Here is a 25639-nt window from a genome sequence, read left to right on the forward strand (position 1 = left end):
GGAATTAACGAAACATTAAGAGACAATTAGAGAATGGGCCAACAATGGTTCGAATTACATTGCTGGTTGCGCTGTGAGACAATGTCTCGGAATGCGTATCAAAAAGCGAGAACAATCCGAAATAATTCCGATATACGATTCAAAACGATTTTTTGGACATGCCTAGTGTATACTATAACCCAGATTGTAACTCTATCAAAAAGTATCTTGCATGGCGTTCTGCAAGGGCTCATTTTGGGAAGGAAAGAATTCAGCGCCTTGGAGATGTCTTTAAAAGTTCGGACGAAAACTCAGAGCGGATCCAGTGATGCAGGAAGGCCACTCAAGGCTGGTAATGAAGATGAAAGATCTACAAGGATGGCTTTACGTGCTTCTGTTCTCTCCCCGCTTTCCACTCCGTTTCCTCGTCAGAAAATTCCGGTTACGCCGGGAGGATTTGCAAATTTAATTCCGCGGCTGAAACGTGGGCCGTTCTTTCGCCCCGGCGCGTTGATTCTTTCGAGTCCCTCCATGCGGACACGCTCTCGAAAGGCAAGGAAATGCCGCAGAGACTGAGAGACACCCGGCAACGGCGCACTTGCAGCCAGATTGGGGTTTTATTGATGGGCGCAAACTGGCCGGGCAATTTATTCTCCCCCATTTTCGGAGAGAGAGAAAAAAAAAACAACCCTCATTCTAATCCTGCCAAGATATGAAAATCCAAACGAGGCAGATTTAGGCTGAAAGTAAATCCGAAGAAAACTAGGTCAGGTATTTTAAGCCTGCTCATTCATTCCAGCCACATTCCGAAAAAATGTATGTTAAAAGCAGGCGCATTAAAAGCATGCGGAAAGCTTTGTTAGAGCCTTTCTGGGTCCGTTGTCACCATGGAGAGCTCATTTCGCGCCACTCTCCACAGCGTTGTTGTGTGTTTTCCAGGCTGTATAGCCATGTTCCAGAAGTATTCTCTCCTGACGTTTCACCCACATCTATGGCAGGCATCCTCAGAGGTTGTGAGGAATATATCTCCATGTTCTAGAAGCATTCTCTCCTGACGTTTCACCCACATCTATGGCAGGCATCCTCAGAGGTTGTGAGGAATATATGGCCATGTTCCACAAGTATTCCCTCCTGACGTTTCACCCACATCTATGGCAGGCTGTCAGAGTGGCTTTGCTAGGCACACACGCAGCAGAAGTCGCTGACGAGGAAGCTCTGGATAAATGACGATGCTGCAGTCTTCAGTTGTTCATCAAAAGTTTACTTACGAACGGAATTCCACAAGACGATACACAGTTCTCACGCAGGCACAAACGGAAAAGGGGGAGAGATAGGAAGTAGAGGGCTATTTATCTCATCCTCTGCTGTCTGATGCAATCCAAGTTTAACCCTTTACACACTTGCATAGTAAGCAGCACACAGTGTATGATGCAATCTCCAGCACACATTGCACCACCATGACTCAATTACATTTAAACAACTCTATATACAATCATTCCCACTTCAACACAGGCATCCTCAGAGGTTGTGAGGAATATATCTCCATGTTCCAGAAGTATTCTCTCCTGACGTTTCACCCACATCTATGGCAGGCATCCTCAGAGGTTGTGAGGAATATATGGCCATGTTCCAGAAGTATTCTCTCCTGACGTTTCACCCACATCTATGGCAGGCATCCTCAGAGGTTGTGAGGAATATATCTCCATGTTCCAGAAGTATTCTCTCCTGAAGTTTCACCCACATCTATGGCAGGCATCCTCATTTTTGACTTTGGATGGGAATATTTTAATAAATCAGACACAGAAATAATACTGAGAATGTGCTCTTTAACTACCACTATTCACTTTTCACTATTCACTATTCACAGTCATGCCAGCCACATGACCTGGAGATGTCTATGGACAATGCTGGCTCTTCAGCTTAGAAAAGGAGATGAGCACCAACCCCCAGAGTCGGTCACGACTGGACTTAACGTCAGGGGAAAACCTTAACTACCACCAATTCCTCAATACTTTATTTCCCATACCACCAGACTTTGCCACAGCAACACGTGGCCGGGCACACCTAGTAGTAATATATAATGCCAATATTTTGCTGTGCTAATAATATAATTTATTGCATATACATATAATAGTAATAATAATAACAACAACATTTTCTCATCTATTCATATTCCAACTTTCTCTTTCTATAAATTGTTCCACCACTTTTATTGTAACTCCAAAACCAAAATAAAACTATTTTAAAAAGAAGGAAAAGGCATAAACCTTTTCCTCAGCTGAAATCAGTAAGTGATTCACCCAATTTCTAATGATACTGAATCAATCCCCTTGATTTGAAGATACTGTATTTCTCTAAGAAATGGGCATATGAGCAGAGCATGAGTGCTTTAAATAGTTCATTTTAAAAATAACAAATCAGATAAAATATTTTGTGTTATTCTCCAAATAATAATAATAATAATAATAGCCAGAGGCCTATAAAGATCTGGGCATATTACAGCTGGACAACATCAAGCATGAACATGTGAAGACTGTGGTCAGCAAAGAATACACACAAAGGGTCAGAAAAATGCTCAAAAGCAAGCTCAATGGAGGCAACACCATCAAGCCCATAAACACCTGGGCCATACCTGTCATAAGATATACTGCTGGCATTATAAATTGGACACAGATGGAACTGGACAATTTGGACAGAAAAACAAGAAAACTCATGACCATTCATCATTCCCTGCACCCTCGCAGTGATGTTGACCGGCTATATCTGCCTAGAAGATCAGGGGGCAGAGGACTCTTGCAAGTCAAACAAGCCGTCAAAGAAGAAGAACATGCCCTGGCAGAAGATGGAAAGCAATGTGAAGAATCTGCTTAGATTGAAGTCAAAAATCAGAAACTCCTCAAAGCACAGCAGACAAAGAATCAGTACAAGAAAATCGCACTACAAACTAGAGCTGACAGCTGGCACAACAAAACATTGCATGGAAAGTTCCTTGACAAAATTGAAGGAAAAGCTGATCAGGAGAAGACCTGGCTCTGGCTCACGAATGGGACCCTGAAGAAGGAGACAGAAGGCCTGATCCTTGCAGCCCAGGAGCAAGACATCAGAACAAGGGCAATTAATAATAATAATAATAATAATAATAATAATAGAAGACCTGGCTCTGGCTCACGAATGGGACCCTGAAGAAGGAGACAGAAGGCCTGATCCTTGCAGCCCAGGAGCAAGACATCAGAACAAGGGCAATTAATAATAATAATAATAATAATAATAATAATAATAATAATAATAATAGAAGACCTGGCTCTGGCTCACGAATGGGACCCTGAAGAAGGAGACAGAAGGCCTGATCCTTGCAGCCCAGGAGCAAGACATCAGAACAAGGGCAATTAATAATAATAATAATAATAATAATAATAGAAGACCTGGCTCTGGCTCACGAATGGGACCCTGAAGAAGGAGACAGAAGGCCTGATCCTTGCAGCCCAGGAGCAAGACATCAGAACAAGGGCAATTAATAATAATAATAATAATAATAATAATAATAATAATAATAATAATAATAGAAGACCTGGCTCTGGCTCACGAATGGGACCCTGAAGAAGGAGACAGAAGGCCTGATCCTTGCAGCCCAGGAGCAAGACATCAGAACAAGGGCAATTAATAATAATAATAATAATAATAATAATAATAATAGAAGACCTGGCTCTGGCTCACGAATGGGACCCTGAAGAAGGAGACAGAAGGCCTGATCCTTGCAGCCCAGGAGCAAGACATCAGAACAAGGGCAATTAATAATAATAATAATAATAATAATAATAATAATAATAATAATAGAAGACCTGGCTCTGGCTCACGAATGGGACCCTGAAGAAGGAGACAGAAGGCCTGATCCTTGTAGCCCAGGAGCAAGACATCAGGACAAAGGCCGTTCAGGCCAAGATTGAAATATCAGCTGATGACCCAAAATGCAGACTGTGCAAGGAAACTGACGAAACCATGGATCATATCCTCAGCTGCTGTAAGAAAATTGCACAGACAGACTACAAACAGAGGCACAACTCTGTGGCCCAAATGATCCATTGGAACTTATGCCTCAAGTCCCACCTCCCAGCAGCAAAGAACTGGTGGGATCACAAACCTGCAAAAGTCTTGGAAAATGAGCACGCAAAGATACTGTGGGACTTCCAAATCCAGACTGACAAAGTTCTGGAACACAACACACCAGACATCACAGTTGTGGAAAAGAACAAGGTTTGGATAATTGATGTTGCCATCCCAGGTGACAGTCGCATTGACGAAAAACAACAGGAAAAACTCAGCCGCTATCAGGACCTCAAGACTGAACTGCAAAGACTCTGGCAGAAACCAGTGCAGGTGGTCCCGGTGGTGATGGGCACACTGGGTGCCGTGCCAAAAGATCTCAGCCGGCATTTGGAAACAATAGACATGGAAAAAATCACGATCTGCCAACTGCAAAAGGCCACCCTACTGGGATCTGCAGCATCATCCGAAAGTACATCACACAGTCCTAGACACTTGGGAAGTGTTCGACTTGTGATTTTGTGAAACGAAATCCAGCATATCTATCTTGTTTGCTGTGTCATAAAATAATATTATTATTAATAATAATAATAATAATACATCACACAGTTTTAGAACTGGTCCAAGCGGACGGCGGAGGATCGGGAGATGTGCCTCCGCAGTGCACCAATTGCATTGGTGAGTTGGGGGCTTTCCACGATCACTATTATAGATCACTATTATGGGAGAACGACAGTGTGTTAGGCATTTATTATGATCCACACAGTTGAAGGCTTTAGAAGAGTCAATAACTCAGCTGGGATCTCATCGTCTCCTGCTGCCTTGTTATTAGCAATGCTTCTTAAGGCCCATTCAACCTTGCTCCTCAGGATGTCTGGTTCTAATTCACTTACCACTCCGTCAAAACAATCCTCTATATTATTATCTTTCCTATACAGATCTTCTGTATAATCTCGCCACCTTCTCTTGATCTCTTCAGCTTGATCTCTTCAGCTGGCATCCCATCATCTCCTGCTGCCTTGTTATTAGCAATGCTTCTTAAGACCCATTAAACCTCACTCCTCAGGATGTTTGGTTGTAATTCACTCACCACACCAACAAAGCTATCCTCGATATTATTATCCTTCCTATCCAGAACTTTTGTATAATTTTGCCACCTTCTCTTGATGTCTTCAGCTTGATCTCTTCAGCTGGCATCCCGTCGTCTCCTGCTGCCTTGCTATTAGCAATGCTTCTTAAGGCCCATTCGACCCCACTCCTCAGGATATCTGGTTTTAATTCACTCACCACTCCATCAAAGCTATCCTCGACATTATTATCCTTCCTATAAGGTCTTCTGTATAGTCTTGCCACCTTCTCTTGATCTCTTCAGCTGGGATCCCGTCATCTCCTGCTGCCTTGTTATTAGCAATGCTTCTTAAGGCCCATTCAACCTCACTCCTCAGGATGTCTGGTTCTAATGCACTCACCACACCGTCAAAGCTATCCTCAATATTATTATCCTTCCTATACAGATCTTCTGTATAGTCTTGCCACCTTCTCTTGATCTCTTCAGCTGGGATCCCATCATCTCCTGCTGCCTTGTTATTAGCAATGCTTCTTAAGGCCCATTCAACCTCACTCCTCAGGATGTCTGGTTCTAATTCACTCACCACACCATTGTCCTTCCTATAAGGTCTTCTGTATAGTCTTGCCACCTTCTCTTGATCTCTTCAGCTTGATCTCTTCAGCTGGGATCCTGTCATCTCCTGCTGCCTTGCTATTAGCAATGCTTCTTAAGGCCCATTTGACCCCACTCCTCAGGATGTCTGGTTTTAATTCACTCACCACATTGTCAAAGCTATCCTCAATATTATTATCCTTCCTACACAGATCTTCTGTATAGTCTTGCCACCTTCTCTTGATCTCTTCAGCTGGGATCCCGTCGTCTTCTGCTGCCTTGATATTAGCAATGCCTCTTAAGGTCCATTAAACCTCACTCCTCAGGATGTTTGGTTGTAATTCACTCACCACACCATCAAAGCTATCCTCAATATTATTATCCTTCCTATACAGATCTTCTGTATAGTCTCCCCACCTTCTCTTGATCTCTTCAGCTTAATCTCTTCAGCTGGGATCCCATCGTCTCCTGCTGCCTTGTTATTAGCAATGCTTCTTAAGGCCCATTCAATCTCACTCCTCAGGATGTCTAGTTTTAGTTCACTCACCACACCGTCAAAGCTATCCTGTATATTATTATCCTTCCTATAAGGTCTTCTGTATTGTCTTGCCACTTTCTCTTGATCTCTTCAGCTGGGATCCTGTCGTCTTCTGCTGCCTTGTTATTAGCAATGCTTCGTAAGGCCCATTAAGCCTCACTCCTCAGGATTTCTGGTTCTGATTCACTCACCACTCCATCAAAGCTATCCTCGACATTATTATCCTTCCTATACAGATCTTCTGTAAAATCTCCTGCTGTCTTGTTATTAGCAATGCTTCTTAAGGCCCATTCAACCTCACTCCTCAGGATGTCTGGTTCTAATTCACTCACCACACCAATAAAGCTATCCTCAATATTATTATCTTTCCTATAAAGGTCTTCTGTATAGTCTCGCCACCTTCTCTTGATCTCTTCAGCTTCCTCTCTATTCTATTCTGCCTTGGTCAGACCACACTTGGAATTGCACTGTGTCCATTTTTGGGCTGGAGGGAGATGTTGACAAGCTGGAATATGTCCATAGGGGGAAGACTAAAAGAATCAAGGGCCTGGGGAACAAGCCCTATGAGGAGTGGCTGAAAGAGCTGGGCATGTTGTATGTTGTAGGGGCTGGGCTGTGGTGCAGGCTGGTTAGCAGCCAGCTGCAATAAATCACTCTGACCAAGAGGTCATGAGTTCGAGGCCAGCCCGTGTCGGGGTGAGTTCCCGACAATTAAAAATAAAATATAACCCCTGCTCATTGCTGACCTAAGCAACCCGAAAGATAGTTGCATCTATTAAGTAGGAAATTTAGGTACCACTTATATGTGGGGAGGCTAATTTATGACACCATAAAAATCACCCAGCCGCCGTTGGAATGAGGAAGTTGCCGTCACAGTGGATGATGAAGCAGCTGCTCCCCCTGTGACTGGAATCAAGCATACACTCAGGAAGCTGGAAACTGGAGAAGGTTTAAATTGCCTCTGCGTCTGTCTCTGTCTCGGTTCTATGTGTATATGAGCATTGAATGTTTGCCTTATATGTGTGCAATGTGATCCGCCCTGAGTCCCCTTCGGGGTGAGAAGGGTGGAATATAAATACTGTAAACAAATAAATAAATAAATAAATATGTCTAATGGCACTGAATGTTTGCCATGTATACGTGCATTGCAATCCACCTTGAATCCCCTTTGGGGTGAGAAGGGCGGAATAAAAATACTGTAAATAAATAATAAATAAATAGCAGAAGCTCACCAGGAACGGACCTCCTAATCCGTGGTCTTAGCTGAAATCCCTACAGTCCAACTACATTTACAATGCATATCTAGGAAATGCTGCCTTGAAAAGTTTGAAAGAATATTTCTAATTGCATGATATGCCCGAGCTGTGGCACAGGCTGGTGAGCAGCCAGCTTTTCCTGAATCCCTTCTTATTATCCAACATATTCACTTATCCTGCCGGCCTGTTTATGCTGGATAAGTGAGACTCTACTGTATCTTGATAATCTTATATTATCTGCTTAGAACTGGATTATATGAGGCCCCTTCTACACAGCTGTATAAAATGCACACTGAAGTGGATTATATGGCAGTGTGGAGTCAAGATAATCCAGTTCAAAGCAGATAATATAAGATTATAAATGGGTTATAAAGCTGTGTGGAAGGGCCTTGAGTCTACACTGCCATATAATCCAGTGCAAATGAGATAATCTGTGGAAGAAGCCTAAGTGAGGCCTAAATCTGCCTGTCCCCTAACTGAATCCTGGCTGTCCCTTGGCTGAGTTGGTTGCTAGGAGACCAAGTGGGCAGAGATTAGCCCTCTAAACTCACAGCAATTAGATAAAAACAATTATTTATCTCCCTCTTTTTGTTTTATCAACCTAGAGGCATGGGTTGTGTTGTCAAATTTCGAGGTTGGGGGCCCTGTAGTTTTGTTGTTTTCTGGGTCGCTGTGATGCCATCACTCATTTATATATATAGATGTGATCCGCCCTGAGTCCCCTTTGGGGTGAGAAGGGTGGAATATAAATACTAGGCTTGTCCAATCGATGGAAAAGGTGTTTCAATTCTCGTTTCTAAAGTAGGGGGGCTGGCGTTTCGATATAGAAAGTATTTCCAATTTCCAAATTTGGGGGGGGGGGATTAACGAAACATTAAGAGACATTTAGAGAATGGGCCAACAATGGTTCAAATTGCATTGCTGGTTGTGCTGTGAAACGATGTCTTGGAATGCATATCAAAAAGCGAGAACAATCCGAAATAATTCCGATATACGATTCAAAACGATTTTTTGGACATGTCTAATAAATACTTTAAATAAATAAATAAATAAATAATGCCCCTTTATATAGAATTCGGAGTTGTTATGGGTCCTTTACCAGACATTACAAATCTATATCTGGAAGCACAGAACATGTTTTGTCGATGGTCTCTTGTTTACCATTAAATCGGAGCCGACTTGACGGCACACAACAACCGTTCAAAACCCGGACGTTTCTATTTTGAGCTCTGTTTTGGGAGGAGAACTTTATTGCGTATCCAGTATGAACTTTATCTCCGTATCCAGGATGAAAGGACGCCGAGGTCGAAGAAATCGGAGAGAAAAGGGGCGGATAGATGTTTCCTTCTCTTCCCCAAAATAGCCCCGGCTTTTGGGGTTTTAAAGGGGATAATAAGCAGAGAATTGGACTCTGAAAGGCAACTTCGGCTGTCAAAACCCACTCGTTCGTCGGGCCGAGTTCGGCAACAGCTGTCGGCCTTTTTCAAATGCGCCTTGCGTGGTCCCCAGCCAGAGCCAAACAGCTGCCGCCTTCACATCTGCAACAACGGGGTCAACGCTGAGCCCGGGAAGCCGCGGCAACAACAACAAATCTTCACACACACGGAGCGAGAGGGGATGGAGATCTTCATGCATTTCATGCTCACGGGCCAGAACAATTTCAGATTGGAGAGAGAGTCCAAACAGCCTTCTGTATTGTCAAAGGCTTACATGGCCGAGATCACAGGGTTGTTGTATGTTTTCCGGGCTGTATGGCCATGTTCTAGAAGTATTCTCTCCTGACGTTTCGCCCACATCTATGGCAGGCATCCTCAGAGGTTGAGAGAAAGAAGGGCAGAATATAAATACTGTAAATAAATCTCTCTATATAATAAAAGTGAATGTTTGTATGTATGTATCTGGGTATGTGGCAGCTTTCTGATTGGCCACCACTTCCACAGGCCACTGAGACCACCAGAAATGACGGATCTGCCCCAAACTTGACACATTTCACCCCCATGAGGCACTTTATGCCCTGGTGCCGTTTGGGGGAGGATGGGCCACAGATGATGGGATTTGCAGTACTTTCAAACACTTTAACTCCCACAGACTACTGCCCACCAATGATGGAAATGGGCCAAACCTGGCACACAGAACCCCTGTGGCCCCCTTTACGTCCTGATGTATATTGGGGCAGGATGGACCAAGGATGATGGGATTTGCAGTACCTTCCCTCACTTCTTGAGACCACAGCAACTGCCACAAATCACACAACTGAACCAAACCAGGCACACAGATCCCAAATGACACACTTCACATGCTGCAGCAGTTTGACGGAGGGTGGACCAAGGATTATGGGATTTGCAGTACATTCATCCAATTCACCTCCCACAAACCACTGTGATGCCCATGAATGACAAAACTGTATCAAACTTGACACGCACGTGCAGGGTAGCCCACTTTACATCCTGGTGCAGTTTGGGGGAGGAGGGACCGTGGATGAGGGGACTTACACTATCTTCACTCACTTCCTGGGACTACTGTGACCCCCACTGATGACTGATCAAGACCAAACTTGGCACATAGAAACACCATGGCCCACTCTACATCTTGGTGAGGTTTGAAAGAGCTTGGGCCTTGGATGATGGGACTTGCAGTATGTTCACTCACTTCCCGAGACCACTCCCACCCCCATCAATGTCTCATCAAGACCAAACTTGACACAGACAACACCCAGGACTCACTCTACACCCAGGTGCAGTTTGGAGGACGATGGACCATGGACGATGGGACTTCCAATACCTTCACTCACTTCCTGAGAGCACCGCGACCCACACAAACGACTGATCAAGACCAAACATGGTACATGGAGCCCCCATGACCTACTCTACATACTGGCTCTGTTTGGAGAGGGATGGACACTGGACGATGGGACTTGCATATGGGAGTTGGAGCTCACCCGCACCCACTGAACCCACCTGACATTGGATAGAGGCTACACTTGGAACACAGGCAAACAAGGCCTTTCTCAAATGACCCGGGCAACGCCGGGTCTCCAAGCTAGTTTTGAAATATTCTGCACTTTGGCCCAGATCCGTGTTTTACTCTCCTGTTTTTAACATTTTATTCTGTATGTTGATTTTCATGATTGTTTTATTGTTGCTGGTGTTTTATTCTTGGGATATTTGTTTTATTGTACTGTTGTTGTTAATAGAAGAAGAACATTTTATTGATTAGCCCTTAGGCCATATCAAAGTACCAAGCCAAACAACCAGGCTCGAAAAGACCTGGTTACATTCTATACAGGTCACCAAGCTAGTAATAAATAAATAGCAGAAGCTTGTCGTATGTCTAATGGCATTGAATGTTTGCCACATAGATGTGCATTGTGATCCGCCCTGAGAGAAAGAAGGGCAGAATATAAATACTGTAAATAAATAATAAATAGTAGAAGCTTGCCGGGCATGGACCTCCTTATCCATGATCTTAGGTGAAATCTCTACAGTCTGACTCCATGTTAAATTGCCTCTGTGTCTGTCTATATATGTCATATGTCTAATGGCATTGGATGTTTGCCACGTAGATGTCCTCTTCGGGGTGAGAAAGAAGGGCGGAATATAAATACTGCAAATAAATAATAAATAAATAGCAGAAGCTTACCGGTCATGGACCTCCTTATCCATGGCCTTAGCTGAAATCTCTATAGTCCGACTTGATGTTAAATTGCCTCTGTGTCTGTCTATATATGCCGTATGTCTAATGGCATTGAATGTTTGCCCTGTATATGTGCATTGTGATCCGCCCTGGGTCCCTTTCGGGTTGAGAAGGGCGGAATAATAAATAAATAATAAATATTTTTAAATTAGAGCCAAAACCGGGGCCCCATTCGACAACAAGTGATGCTCCGAGCCAATGGCAGAGACAAATTGGCGCCTGCCTCCGTCTCCCTGTGCCTCTCTCCTCCCTCTCATTTATGCGCGGTAAATCAATACGATGGAGATGTCCTGGGGTTGATACACTCATTGTCTAACACCTTGTCAAAAGCCGGCGGGGCGATCTCACTCCATAATTCGCGCTGACATATTGATCCCTGCGGCCGTCAGCTGGGACGCTTCTATCAAGGCAGAGCCGGGATCTCTTCTTCAGCCTCCGCTTTCGGCAACTTCGGCCCTAGAAAGAGATAAATCCATTTGGGTCTGGCTATGAATTGCAAAATCAAGGACTCATTTGGGCCTGCCAACATTGACTGTTAGTACTACCATTAGTAACAGCCTTCATAATAAGGATTCATGTTATGTGTTACATGGTTCTTCTTGAGCTGCTTCATGTCTCTTCTAAGACAACATCATGTGGGATATAATAACAATAATAATAATAATAATAATAATAATAATAATAATAATAATAATTTGGACAGAAAAACAAGAAAAATCATGACCATTCATCATTCACTGCACCCTCGCAGTGATGTTGACCGGCTATATCTGCCTAGAAGATCAGGGGGCAGAGGACTCTTGCAAGTAAAACAAGCAGTCAAAGAAGAAGAACATGCCCTGGCAGAATATGTCAAGCAAAGTGAAGAACCTGCTTTGATTGAAGTCAAACATCAGAAACTCCTCAAAGCACAGCAGACAAAAAACCAGTACAAGAAAACCGCACTACAAACTAGAGCTGACAGCTCTATAATAATAATAATAATAATAATAATAATAATAATAATAATAATAATAATTTGGACAGAAAAACAAGAAAACTCATGACCATTCATCATTCACTGCACCCTCACAGTGATGTTGACCGGCTATATCTGCCTAGAAGATCAGGGGGCAGAGGACTCTTGCAAGTAAAACAAGCAGTCGAAGAAGAAGAACATGCCCTGGCAGAAGATGTAAAGCAATGTGAAGAACCTGCTTTGATTGAAGTCAAAAAACAGAAACTCCTCAAAGCACAGCAGACAAAAAAAAAAACCAGTACAAGAAAACCGCACTACAAACTAGAGCTGACAGCTCAATAATAATAATAATAATAATAATAATAATAATAATAATAATAATAATTTGGACAGAAAAACAAGAAAACTCATGACCATTCATCATTCACTGCACCCTCGCAGTGATGTTGACCGGCTATATCTGCCTAGAAGATCAGGGGGCAGAGGACTCTTACAAGTAAAACAAGCAGTCAAAGAAGAAGAACATGCCCTGGCAGAATATGGAAAGCAAAGTGAGGAACCTGCTTTGATTGAAGTCAAAAAACAGAAACTCCTCAAAGCACAGCAGACAAAAAAAAAACCAGTACAAGAAAACCGCACTACAAACTAGAGCTGACAGCTCTATAATAATAATAATAATAATAACAACAACAACAACAACAATAACAATATAATAAGGGATACTATAATAATAGCCTATTATTATTATTAATAATAATAATGTTAGGATAATAATAATAATAGGTTATTATGAAAATTATTAATAATATTCTATTATTATTATTCTGAAAATTGAGTCACATTGACCCAAGATGGTAAAACATCAAAACATCTGGGTATCCCCTTGACAACATCCTTGCAGACGGACAATTCTCTCACCAGAAGCAACTTGCAGTTTCTCAAGTCGCTCCTGACATGAAAAAAATTATTATTATTATGAATTATTATGAAAAAATATTATTATTATCATCATATCATCATCCCATTATTGGGATATAATAAAAATAATGATAACGATTATTATAATATGGAATATTATAATAATATCCATCATCATCATCATCATCATCATCATCCCATTATTGGGATATAATAAAAATAATAATAACGATAATTATAATATAGAATATTATAATAATATCCATCATCATCATCATCATCATCCCATTTTTGGGATATAATAAAAATAATAATAACGATGGTTATAATATGGAATATTATAATAATATCCATCATCATCATCATCCCACTATTGGGATATAATAAAAATAATAATATCCATCATCATCATCATCATCCCATTATTGGGATATAATAAAAATAATGATAACGATTATTATAATATGGAATATTATAATAATATCCATCATCATCATCATCATCATCATCCCATTATTGGGATATAATAAAAATAATAATAATATCCATCATCATCATCATCATCCCATTATTGGGATATAATAAAAATAATAATAATATCCATCATCATCATCATCATAATCCCATTTTTGGGATATAATAAAAATAATAATAACGATGATTATAATATGGAATATTATAATAATATCCATCATCATCATCATCGTCATCATCCATTTTTGGGATATAATAAAAATAATAATAATAACGATGATTATAATATGGAATATTATAATAATATCCATCATCATCATCATCCATTTTTGGGATATAATAAAATAATAATAATATCCATCATCATCATCATCATCATCCCATTATTGGGATATAATAAAAATAATAATAACGATGATTATAATATGGAATATTATAATAATATCCATCATCATCATCATCGTCATCCCATTATTGGGATATAATAATAATAATAATAATAATAATAATAATAATAATAATGATTATAATATGGAATATTATAATAATATCCATCATCATCATCAACATCATCATCATCATCATCCCATTAGGTGTTTCCAGGCCTGGAGTGCAAGAGTCGTCCTTTAGTTGTGCATAAATTGCACAATGTAACTTGGTTTTTGTTTGCTCATTTGGAAGTCCCAGTAGAAATGAAGCTGGACCTAGCTGTATTCTGATTTTAAATACTTACGGTGACGATAGCATACAGGTTTTGAGAGCGAGAATAAGCTCTGCGGGGGAATAAAACGAGAAAGAAGAAGAAGAACCCACTTCGGAGAATCCGATCGACTTTAGTTGGCAAGGGACCCCTTTTCCACACTCCATTCCCGTTACGAACCTAATGGGCCATCCTTCCAATCTCAGGCGGCTCTCCCAAGAGGAGGCTGCTCTCGCCTCATCCCTTCATATATATTCTTTATTTCCCATCCTTTCCTTGTTCATCAACTCCCTCCGTCTGTTTTCAATTTGCTTCCAGCAAGTCTTTTAAGCAGCTAACTCAAAACCACCAGGAAAGGAAGTCTACCTGATGGTGTGGAGATCCAACACTCAAGAACTTGCCTTGAACACAGGGATTGTTCTTTCATGGTCTCCCATCCCATCCAATACTAATACTATTACTACTAATGATAATAATAATAAACTACTCAAAGCACAGCAGACAAAAAACCAGTACAAGAAAACCGCACTACAAACTAGAGCTGACAGCTGGCACAACAAAGCATTGCATGGAAAGTTCCTTGACAAAATTGAAGGAAATCTGACAAGAAGAAGACCTGGCTCTGGCTCACAAATAATAACTCCTCAAAGCACAGCAGACAAAAAACCAGTACAAGAAAACCGCACTACAAACTAGAGCTGACAGCTGGCACAACAAAACACTGCATGGAAAGTTCCTTGACAAAATTGAAGGAAAAGCTGAGAAGGAGAAGACCTGGCTCTGGCTCACGAATGGGACCCTGAAGAAGGAGACAGAAGGCCTGATCCATGCAGCCCAGGAGCAAGCCATCAGGACAAAGGCAATCAAGGCCAAGATCGAAAAATCAACTGATGACCCAAAATGCAGGCTGTGCAAGGAAACCGATGAAACCATTGATCATATCCTCAGCTGCTGTAAGAAAATCGCACAGATAAACTACAACCAGAGGCACAACTATGTGGCCCAAAGGATTCATTGGAACTTATGACTCAAGTACCACCTCCCAGCAGAGAACTGGTGGGATCACAAACCTGCAAAAGTCTTGGAAAATGAGCACACAAAGATACTGTGGGACTTCCAAATCCAGACTGACAAAGTTCTGGAACACAACACACCAGACATCACAGTTGTGGAAAAGAAAAAGGTTTGGATCATGGATGTCGCCATCGCAGGTGACAGTCGCATTGCCGAAAAACAACAGGAAAAACTCAGCCGCTCTCAGGACCTCAAGATTGAACTTCAAAGACTCTGGCAGAAACCAGTGCAGGTGGTCCCGGTGGTGATGGGCACACTGGGTGCGGTGCCAAAAGATCTCAGCCGGCATTTGGAAACAATAGGCATTGACAAAATCACGATCTGCCAACCGCAAAAGGCCACCCTGCTGGGATCTGCACGCATCATCTGAAAATACATCACTCAGTCCTAGACACTTGGGAAGTGTTCGACTTGTGATTTTTTGATACGAAATCCAGCATATCTATCTTGTTTGCTGTGTAATAATAATAATAATAATAATAATAATAATGCAAGTAACCTGAAAGATATGAAAGAGAGGAAACTGAAGAATGACAAAATCAAGCAATACCTGATCAGAAAGTACTGGCTGAATACCAGAAAAATTGAAGAAGCTTTGGAAATCGTGAAAGAACAAATTACAGCAACAGCCAGAAAAATTGAAAGGTATGAAGCCAGAATCATCCAGTACAGACAAAATCAACTGTTTCAATCAGACCAAAGACGGTTCTACCAGAGTCTGAACCAAACAACAGACACAGTAACCATAAAGCCAGAGAAATCTCAGCACAGACCCCACTCAAGGGAGTCAGAAGAGACCTCTGCTTAATAATAATAATAATAATAATAATAATAATAATAATAATAATAATAATAATAAACATTCCCTGGCAGAATATGTAAAGCAAAGTGTAGAACCTGCTTTGTTTGAAGTCAAAAATCAGAAACTCCTCAAAGCACAGCAAAGATTCAGTACAAGAAAACTGCACTACAAACTAGAGCTGTTTCAATCAGACCAAAGACGGTTCTACCAGAGTCTGAACCAAACAACAGACACAGTAACCATAAAGCCAGAGAAAACTGCAACAACGAAGTTCTGGAAAGAGCTTTGGGAAAATAATAAAAACTACAACAAAAATGCTGGGTGGATAAAGGAGTTTGAAGGAAAATTCTCACAGAACAAAATGGAACTGATGGAAATAACAACTGAAATGATCAGCAAACTAGTGCAAAAAGTCAAGAACTGGAAATCGCCTGGTAGTGATCAACTTCATGGATTTTGGCTCAAACATCTGATTAGTTTACATGGAAAAATGGCCCAACAATTCAATGAGATGCTGCAGAAAGGAAGTCTCAGTGAATGGCTAACAACTGGAAGAACATACCTGATACAAAAGGATCTAACAAAAGGAGCAGCACCAGGAAACTACAGGCCAATAACGTGTCTGCCCACTATGTTTAAACTACTGACTGGCATCATAGCTGACAGAATTCAGGACTATCTTGAAGAAAAAAACATCTTGCCAGATGAACAGAAAGGCAACAAACGGAAAAGCAGGGGGCACAAAAGAGCAGTTATTGATTGACAAAATGATTCTGGAGAACTGTAAGAGCCGAAAAGCTAATCTTCACATGATGTGGATTGACTACAAAAAGGCCTTTGACTCACTCCCACACAGCTGGATCATCAAGTGCCTGGACGCCATCGGGATTAGTAAAAACGTTGGCACCTTCATTGAAAACATGATGGAGCACTGGAAAACTGAACTGTTTGTTGGAAATGAAAGCTATGGACTTGTCAACATCAGGAATTTTCCAGGGAGACTCATTGTCCCCTCTGCTTTTCATTATTGCCATGATCCCTCTGTCAACAATCTTACTAAAAACAAATCTCGGCTATCAAACATCTAAGAAATCTCACAAAATTTCTCATCTGATGTACATGGATGACCTGAAGCTCTGTGGGAAAACGGAAACTGAAATCCAGTCTCTGACCAACACTGTCCGAATTTTTAGCACTGATATCAGCATGGAGTTTGGTTTGGACAAATGTTCGACAGTGGCATTGAAGAAGGGAAAAATCATTGAAAGTGAGGGCATAAATATGCCTAATGGCCAAACAATAAAGTGTCACCAGCCAGAGGCCTATAAATATCTGGGCATATTACAGCTGGACAACATCAAGCATGAACATGTGAAGACTGTGGTCAGCAAAGAATACACACAAAGGGTCAGAAAAATTCTCAAAAGCAAGCTCAATGGAGGCAACACCATCAAGCCCATAAACACCTGGGCCATACCTGTCATAAGATATACTGCTGGCATCATAAACTGGACAATTTGGACAGAAAAACAAGAAAACTCATGACCTCGCAGTCATGAGTTCGCTCGCAGTGATGTTGACCGGCTATATCTGCCTAGAGGATCAGGGGGCAGAGGACTCTTACAAGTAAAACAAGCAGTCAAAGAAGAAGAACATGCCCTGGCAGAATATGTAAAGCAAAGTGAAGAACCTGCTTTGATTGAAGTCAAAAATCAGAAACTCCTCAAAGCACAGCAGACAAAAAACCAGTACAAGAAAACCGCACTACAAACTAGAGCTGACAGCTGGCACAACAAAACACTGCATGGAAAGTTCCTTGACAAAATTGAAGGAAAAGCTGATAAGGAGAAGACCTGGCTCTGGCTCACGAATGGGACCCTGAAGAAGGAGACAGAAGGCCTGATCCTTGCAACCCAGGAGCAAGACATCAGGACAAAGGCAATTCAGGCCAAGATAGAAAAATCAGCTGATGACCCAAAGTGCAGACTGTGCAAAGAAACCGATGAAACCATTGATCATCTCCTCAGCTGCTGTAAGAAAATCGCACAGACAGACTACAAACAGAGGCACAACTATGTGGTCCAAATGATTCACTGGAACTTATGCCTCAAGTACCACCTCCCAGCAGCAAAGAACTGGTGGGATCACAAACCTGCAAAAGTATTGGAAAATGAGCACGCAAAGATACTGTGGGACTTCCGAATCCAGACTGACAAAGTTCTGGAACACAACACACCAGACATCACAGTTGTGGAAAAGAAAAAGGTTTGGATCATTGATGTCGCCATCCCAGGTGACAGTCGCATTGACGAAAAACAACAGGAAAAACTCAGCCGCTCTCAGGACCTCAAGATTGAACTTCAAAGACTCTGTCAGAAACCAGTGCAGGTGGTCCCGGTGGTGATGGGCACACTGGGTGCCGTGCCAAAAGATCTCAGCCGGCATTTGGAAACAATAGACATGGACAAAATTACGATCTGCCAACTGCAAAAGGCCACCCAACTGGGATCTGCAGCATCATCCGAAAATACATCACACAGTCCTAGACACTTGGGAAATGTTCGACTTGTGATTTTGTGATATGAAATCCAGCATATCTATCTTGTTTGCTGTGTCATAATAATAATAATATACTTTATTAGCGACTCAAGTTGCTCCTGACCTGAAAAAAAACATGAAAATAATTTTTTATATTCTGCTCTATCTCCGCGAGGGGACTCATAGCATATTACAGGTACATATACAGTAGAGTCCCGCTTATCTGACTTCCGCGTATCCGACACTCCATATTATCCGTATTATCCGATGGCAAATGTCCTCCCTCTCACCAGCCAAGTGAGTGAGCGAGGCCTGATGGTGCCCAAGTGAAGGAGGGCAGCAAAGGCCCTCCCTCGCTCACTCGCGCTCTCTCTCACTCACTCACTCACTCGGCCAGGCCCCGGTGCTGCCGGAACCCAGCCAGGTGAGTGAGTGAGGGACAGAGGGTGCGCGGATGAAGTAGGGCAGCAAAGGCCCTCCCTCACTCATTCGCTCTCTCACTCACTCACCCCGCCGGGCCTCGTTGCTAGGCAGCAGCGCTCATGGGGCACTTCTCTGAGCCGAGTGCTTGCTTTAGGGATGAGTCCCGTCCCGCTGGTGAGCACTCGCCCCTTGGGAAGCACCCTGTGAGTGTTGCTAGGCAGCAGTACTCATGGGGCGCTTCCCTGAGCTGAGTGCTCCCTGTCCCTCTAGTGAACACTCACCCCTTGGGAAGTGCCCTGTGACCGTTGCTACGCAGAAGCACTTACGGGTCGCTTCCCTGATCTGAGTGCTCACTGTAGGGACGAGACACGTCCCTCTGGCGAGCACTCACCCCTCGGGAAGTGCCCCATGAGCATTGCTAGGCAGAAGCACTCACAGGGCGCTTCCCTGAGCTGAGTGCTTGTTGTAGGGATGAGCCCCATCTCTCTAGCAAGCACTCACCCCTTGGGAAGCGCCCCGTGAGCGTTGCTAGGCAACAGCACTCATGGGGTGCTTCCCTGAGCCGAGTGCTCACCGTAGGGATGAGCCCCTTCCCTCTAGGGAACACTCACCCCTCGGGAAGCGCCCCATGAATGTTGCTAGGCAGCAGTGCTCACGGGGCGCTTCTCTGAGCCGAGTGCTCACTCTGGTGAGCACTCACCCCTCGGGAAGCGCCCCATGAGCATTGCTAGGCAGAAGGACTCACAGGAAGCTTTCCTGAGCTGAGTGCTTGTTGTAGGGATGAGTCCCGTCCCTCTGGTGAGCACTTACCCCTTGGGAAGAGCCCTATGAGTGTTGCTAGGCAGAATCGCTTACAGGTCGCTTCCCTGAGCCGAGTGTTCACTGTAGGGACGAGCCCTGTCCCTCTGGCGAGCACTCACCCCTTGGGAAGCACCCCGTGAGCATTGTTAGACAACAGCATTCACGGGGCACTTCCCTGAGCCGAGTGCTCACCGTAGGGATGAGCCCCGACCCTCTAGCAAATACTCACCCCTCAGGAAGCTCCCCATGAGCGTTGCTAGGCAGCAGCGCTCACGGGGCACTTCCCTGAGCTGAGTGCTCACCATAGGGACAAGCCCCATCCCTCTGGTGAGCACTCACCCCTTAGGAAGAGCCCTGTGAGTGTTGCTAGACAGCAGCGCTCACGGGGCACTTCCCTGAACCGAGTGCTCACCGTAGGGACGAGCCACGTCCCTCTGGTGAGCACTCACCCCTTGGGAAGCGCCCCGTGAGTGTTGCTAGGCAGCATTGCTCACAGGGCACTTCCCTAGCCCAGATTTCCGGGATGGATAATAGGCCCTCCCTATTATCCATCCGTTCAGGTTATTCGACATTCGGGTTATTTCGAATGTCGAAAAACCGGAACTCTACTATATTCGGGTTATTTCGAATGTCGAAAAACCAGAACTCTACTATATTCAGGTTATTTCGAATGTCGAAAAACCGGAACTCTACTATATTCGGGTTATTTCGAATGTCGAAAAACCGGAACTCTACTATATTCGGGTTATTTCGAATGTCGAAAAACCGGAACTCTACTATATTCGGGTTATTTCGAATGTCGAAAAACCGGAACTCTACTATATTCGGGTTATTTCGAATGTCGAAAAACCGGAACTCTACTATATTCGGGTTATTTCAGATGTCGAAAAACCGGAACTCTACTATATTGGGGTTATTTCGAATGTCGAAAAACCGGAACTCTACTATATTCGGGTTATTTCGAATGTTGAAAAACCGGAACTTTTCTATATTGGGGTTATTTCGAATGTCAAAAAACCGGAACTCTACTATATTCGGGTTATTTCGAATGTCGAAAAACTGGAACTCTACTATATTCTGGGGCTCCGGTGTGGTTTTGGGGTGCCTGCGCAGCCTAGGGCTGCAATACCCATTTTCCAACCAATATTCTTTCCCCTCCCGGCCTTCTCGACTCCAGACAGCAGTCTGCTCTGCATTCGGAACATTGAGAACAACAGGTTGACGAAACCCGAGTCTATTTCCTGCATATTTTAGCTTCTATTTTTGTCTTCAATGGCAGTTTCTTTTTTTATATAACGTTTAATTTTTCTCCCCTTTAAAATGTCGATTCCTCTCCTCCCCTCGGTCTGATAATCCATTTGAATGTGTCCTTCCCTCCTAAATCCCCACAGCTGTTCGGGCTTCGAAAATCCTTGATCCATCAAGAGAAGCAAAGGAAGGAGTGAGAACGAAAAGAAACCGCCTTGGCAAACGCCATTGCAATTTTTCAAAAAAAATTATATGTATTTATATGTATGTATATATATATGTGAGTAGTAAGAGAAAAGCACCCATCAAAAATGACGCTAATACAAAAAACCGGCGAAACTCCTGGCGCTCGGTGTATCATTAATCTGTCTAAAGTGGCTTTGATCTCCTCGAGTTTTAATTAACTGATAATTATAACGTGATTCCGTGGTTTGCGTTGGGGGAAAAATGGCAAAACGAAAAGCGACTTAGGTGGGAAATCAGGTTTCGGAATGGTTGCTTGGCGGCAAAAAGAAGAGAAATTGGGTTGCTGACCTGAAGGTTGCCGGTTCGAATCCAACCCGGAGTGCGGATGAGCTCCCTCTGTCAGCTCCAGCTCCATACAGGGATGTGAGAGAAGTGTCCCACAAGGATGGTAAAAACACCAAAACATCTGGACAACGTCCTTGCAGACGGCCAATTCTCTCACAGTTTTTCAAGTCACTCCTGACACACAAAAAATTATTATTATTATGAATTATTATGAAAAATATTATTTTATTGTATGACACAGCAAACAAGATAGATATGCTGGATTTCGTATCTATCTTGTTTGCTATGTCATACAATAAAAATAATATTTTTCATAATAATTTAAAAATAATATTTTTTTTTCGTGTCAGGATTCTCTCACAGTCTTTCAAGTCGCTCCTGACACGAAAAAAAAATTATTATTATTATGAAGTATTGTGAAAAATATTATTATTATTATTATTATTATTATTATTATTATTATTATTATTATTTCATCATCATCATCATATAATAATCCCATTATTGGGATACAATAAAATAATAATGATTATAATATGGAATATTATAATAATATCCTATATTATTATTACTATTATTATTATTTCATCATCATCATCATCCCATTATTGGGATACAATAAAAATAATAATGATTATAATATGGAATATTATAATAATATCCTATATTATTATTACTATTGTATTATGACACAGCAAACAAGATAGACATGCTGGATTTCGTATCACAAAATCACAAGTCGAACACTTCCCAAGTGTCTAGGACTGTGTGATGTATTTTCGGATGATGTTGCAGATCCCAGTCGGGTGGCCTTTTGCAGTTGGCAGATCGTGATTTTGTCAATGTCTATTGTTTCCAAATGCCGGCTGAGATCTTTTGGCACGGCACCCAGTGTGCCCATCACCACCGGGACCACCTGCACTGGTTTCTGCCAGAGTCTTTGAAGTTCAGTCTTGAGGTCCTGATAGCGGCTGAGTTTTTCCTGTTGTTTTTCATCAATGCGACTGTCACCTGGGATGGCGACATCCATGATCCAAACATTTTTCTTTTCCACAACTGTGATGTCTGGTGTGTTGTGTTCCAGAACTTTGTCAGTCTGGATTCGGAAGTCCCACAGTATCTTTGCGTGCTCATTCTCCAATACTTTTGCAGGTTTGTGATCCCACCAGTTCTTTGCTGCTGGGAGGTGGTGCTTGAGGCATACCTTCCAATGAATCCTTTGTGCCTCTGTTTGTAGTCTGTCTGTGCGATTTTCTTACAGCAGCTGAGGATATGATCAATGGTTTCGTCGGTTTCCTTGCACAGTCTGCATATTGGGTAATCAGCTGGGTCATATTATTATTATTATTATTATTATTATTATTATTATTATTACCCCTGCAGTATGTTCAGTTGGTCATGAGGATTCTCTGAGGCAAGTTTGGTCCCTGTCCATTGTTTGTGGTGGTCACAGTATTAGTGAAGGTACTGCAAGTCCCATCATCTGTGGCAAGTTTGTTCAAGATCCATCGTTGGTTGGGTGAACGGTGTTCTCTGAGTGTAAGTCAAGTAGAACTCTTGGAAATCATGATGAATTCTCCCCAAACCTCTTGTTCAGTTGCTGAGCAATTCCTCTGTGAACTGTATGCCATAGGAAAGGGTTATGGGAGAGGCAATGGGCGGGGTCATGCAAATTAAGGAACCCTGGGATGTCCATTCTAGAGAAAAAGCAGAACATCTAGGATGAAATTGTCCCCTTTCACTTGGGTTGGGGGCAGGATGGTGTTTGTGGAGGACGTTATTAGTCTCTTGGACATGTTTACATCACTCGCTGTAACCTGCAATGTCATTGGAAGGAGTGCCATGGGTTTCTCCTGCTCAGTGGGAACTGAGTATGTGGAGAGGAGAGGCTGTCTGTGTAAGTGGACACCTCCACCACATACACACATACACATTTTTCACTTTTATTATGTACTAGCTTGGGGACCCGGTGGTGCCCGGGTTATTAGTAGAGGGCATTGAGTTGTTTTGGGGTGTGAGGAAATGTCACTTAAGTTTGGTCCAGATCCATCGTCAGCTGGGTCCAGTGCTGTCTGGATAAGGGTGAACTACATCTCCCAGAGCGAAAGGTCAATCACCCCGAAACCCTGCCTGTATGCACAGTTGGGCATGATGAGGCAGTGTGCCAAGTTTGGTCCAGATCCAAAGTCATATGGGTTCAGTGCTGTCTGTACAAGTGTGAACTACAACTCCCAGAGCAAGAGGTGGGTGAAGCTACTTGGTCCAGCCTCCCCCCAATCTGCCCCATGACGGAAAGGGGTTCATGGGGGTTCTGTGTGCCAAGTTAGGTCCAGTTCCGTCACTGGTGGGCATCGCAGTGGCCTGTGGGAGCTGTAGCGATCGAAAGTACTACAAATCCCATCACCCATAGTCCATCATCCTGCAAATGGCACCGGGGAGTAAAGTGCGTCATGGGGATTAAGTGTGTGGAGTTTGGTCCAGATCCATCACTGGTGGGCATCGCAGTGGCCTGTGGGAGCTGTAGTGATCGAAAGTACTACAAATCCCATCACCCATGGTCCTTCATCCTGCAAATGGCACCGGGGAGTAAAGTGCATCATGGGGATTAAGTGTGTGGAGTTTGGTCCAGATTCGTCACTGGTGGGCATCGCAGTAGCCTGTGGGAGCTGTAGTGATCGAAAGTACTACAAATCCCATCACCCATGGTCCTTCATCCTGCAAATGGCACCGGAGAGTAAAGTGCATCATGGGGATTAAGTGTGTGGAGTTTGGTCCAGATTCGTCACTGGTGGGCATCGCAGTGGCCTGTGGGAGCTGTAGTGATCGAAAGTACTACAAATCCCATCACCCATGGTCCTTCATCCTGCAAATGGCACCGGGGAGTAAAGTGCATCATGGGGATTAAGTGTGTGGAGTTTGGTCCAGATTCGTCACTGGTGGGCATCGCAGTAGCCTGTGGGAGCTGTAGCGATCGAAAGTACTACAAATCCCATCACCCATGGTCCTTCATCCTGCAAATGGCACCGGAGAGTAAAGTGCATCATGGGGATTAAGTGTGTGGAGTTTGGTCCAGATTCGTCACTGGTGGGCATCGCAGTGGCCTGTGGGAGCTGTAGTGATCGAAAGTACTACAAATCCCATCACCCATGGTTCATCATCCTGGAAATGGCACCAGTGCGTAAAGTGCATCATGGGTATTAAGTGTGCGGAGTTTGGTTCAGATCCATCACTGGTGGGCATCGCAGTGGCCTGTGGGAGCTGTAGCGATCGAAAGTACTACAAATCCCATCACCCATGGTTCATCATCCTGGAAATGGCACCAGTGCGTAAAGTGCATCATGGGTATTAAGTGTGCAGAGTTTGGTTCAGATCCATCACTGGTGGGCATCGCAGTGGCCTGTGGGAGCTGTAGCGATCGAAAGTACTACAAATCCCATCACCCATGGTTCATCATCCTGGAAATGGCACCGGTGCGTAAAGTGCATCATGGGTATTAAGTGTGCGGAGTTTGGTTCAGATCCATCACTGGTGGGCATCGCAGTGGCCTGTGGGAGCTGTAGCGATCGAAAGTACTACAAATCCCATCACCCATGGTTCATCATCCTGGAAATGGCACCGGTGCGTAAAGTGCATCATGGGTATTAAGTGTGCGGAGTTTGGTTCAGATCCATCACTGGTGGGCATCGCAGTGGCCTGTGGGAGCTGTAGCGATCGAAAGTACTACAAATCCCATCACCCATGGTTCATCATCCTGGAAATGGCACCGGTGCGTAAAGTGCATCATGGGTATTAAGTGTGCGGAGTTTGGTTCAGATCCATCACTGGTGGGCATCGCAGTGGCCTGTGGGAGCTGTAGTGATCGAAAGTACTACAAATCCCACCACCCATGGTTCATCATCCTGGAAATGGCACCGGTGCGTAAAGTGCATCATGGGTATTAAGTGTGCGGAGTTTGGTTCAGATCCATCACTGGTGGGCATCGCAGTGGCCTGTGGGAGCTGTAGT

The sequence above is a fragment of the Anolis carolinensis genome, unplaced genomic scaffold (assembly GCF_035594765.1).
Source record: "Anolis carolinensis isolate JA03-04 unplaced genomic scaffold, rAnoCar3.1.pri scaffold_15, whole genome shotgun sequence".
NCBI classification, from domain to species: domain Eukaryota; kingdom Metazoa; phylum Chordata; class Lepidosauria; order Squamata; family Dactyloidae; genus Anolis; species Anolis carolinensis.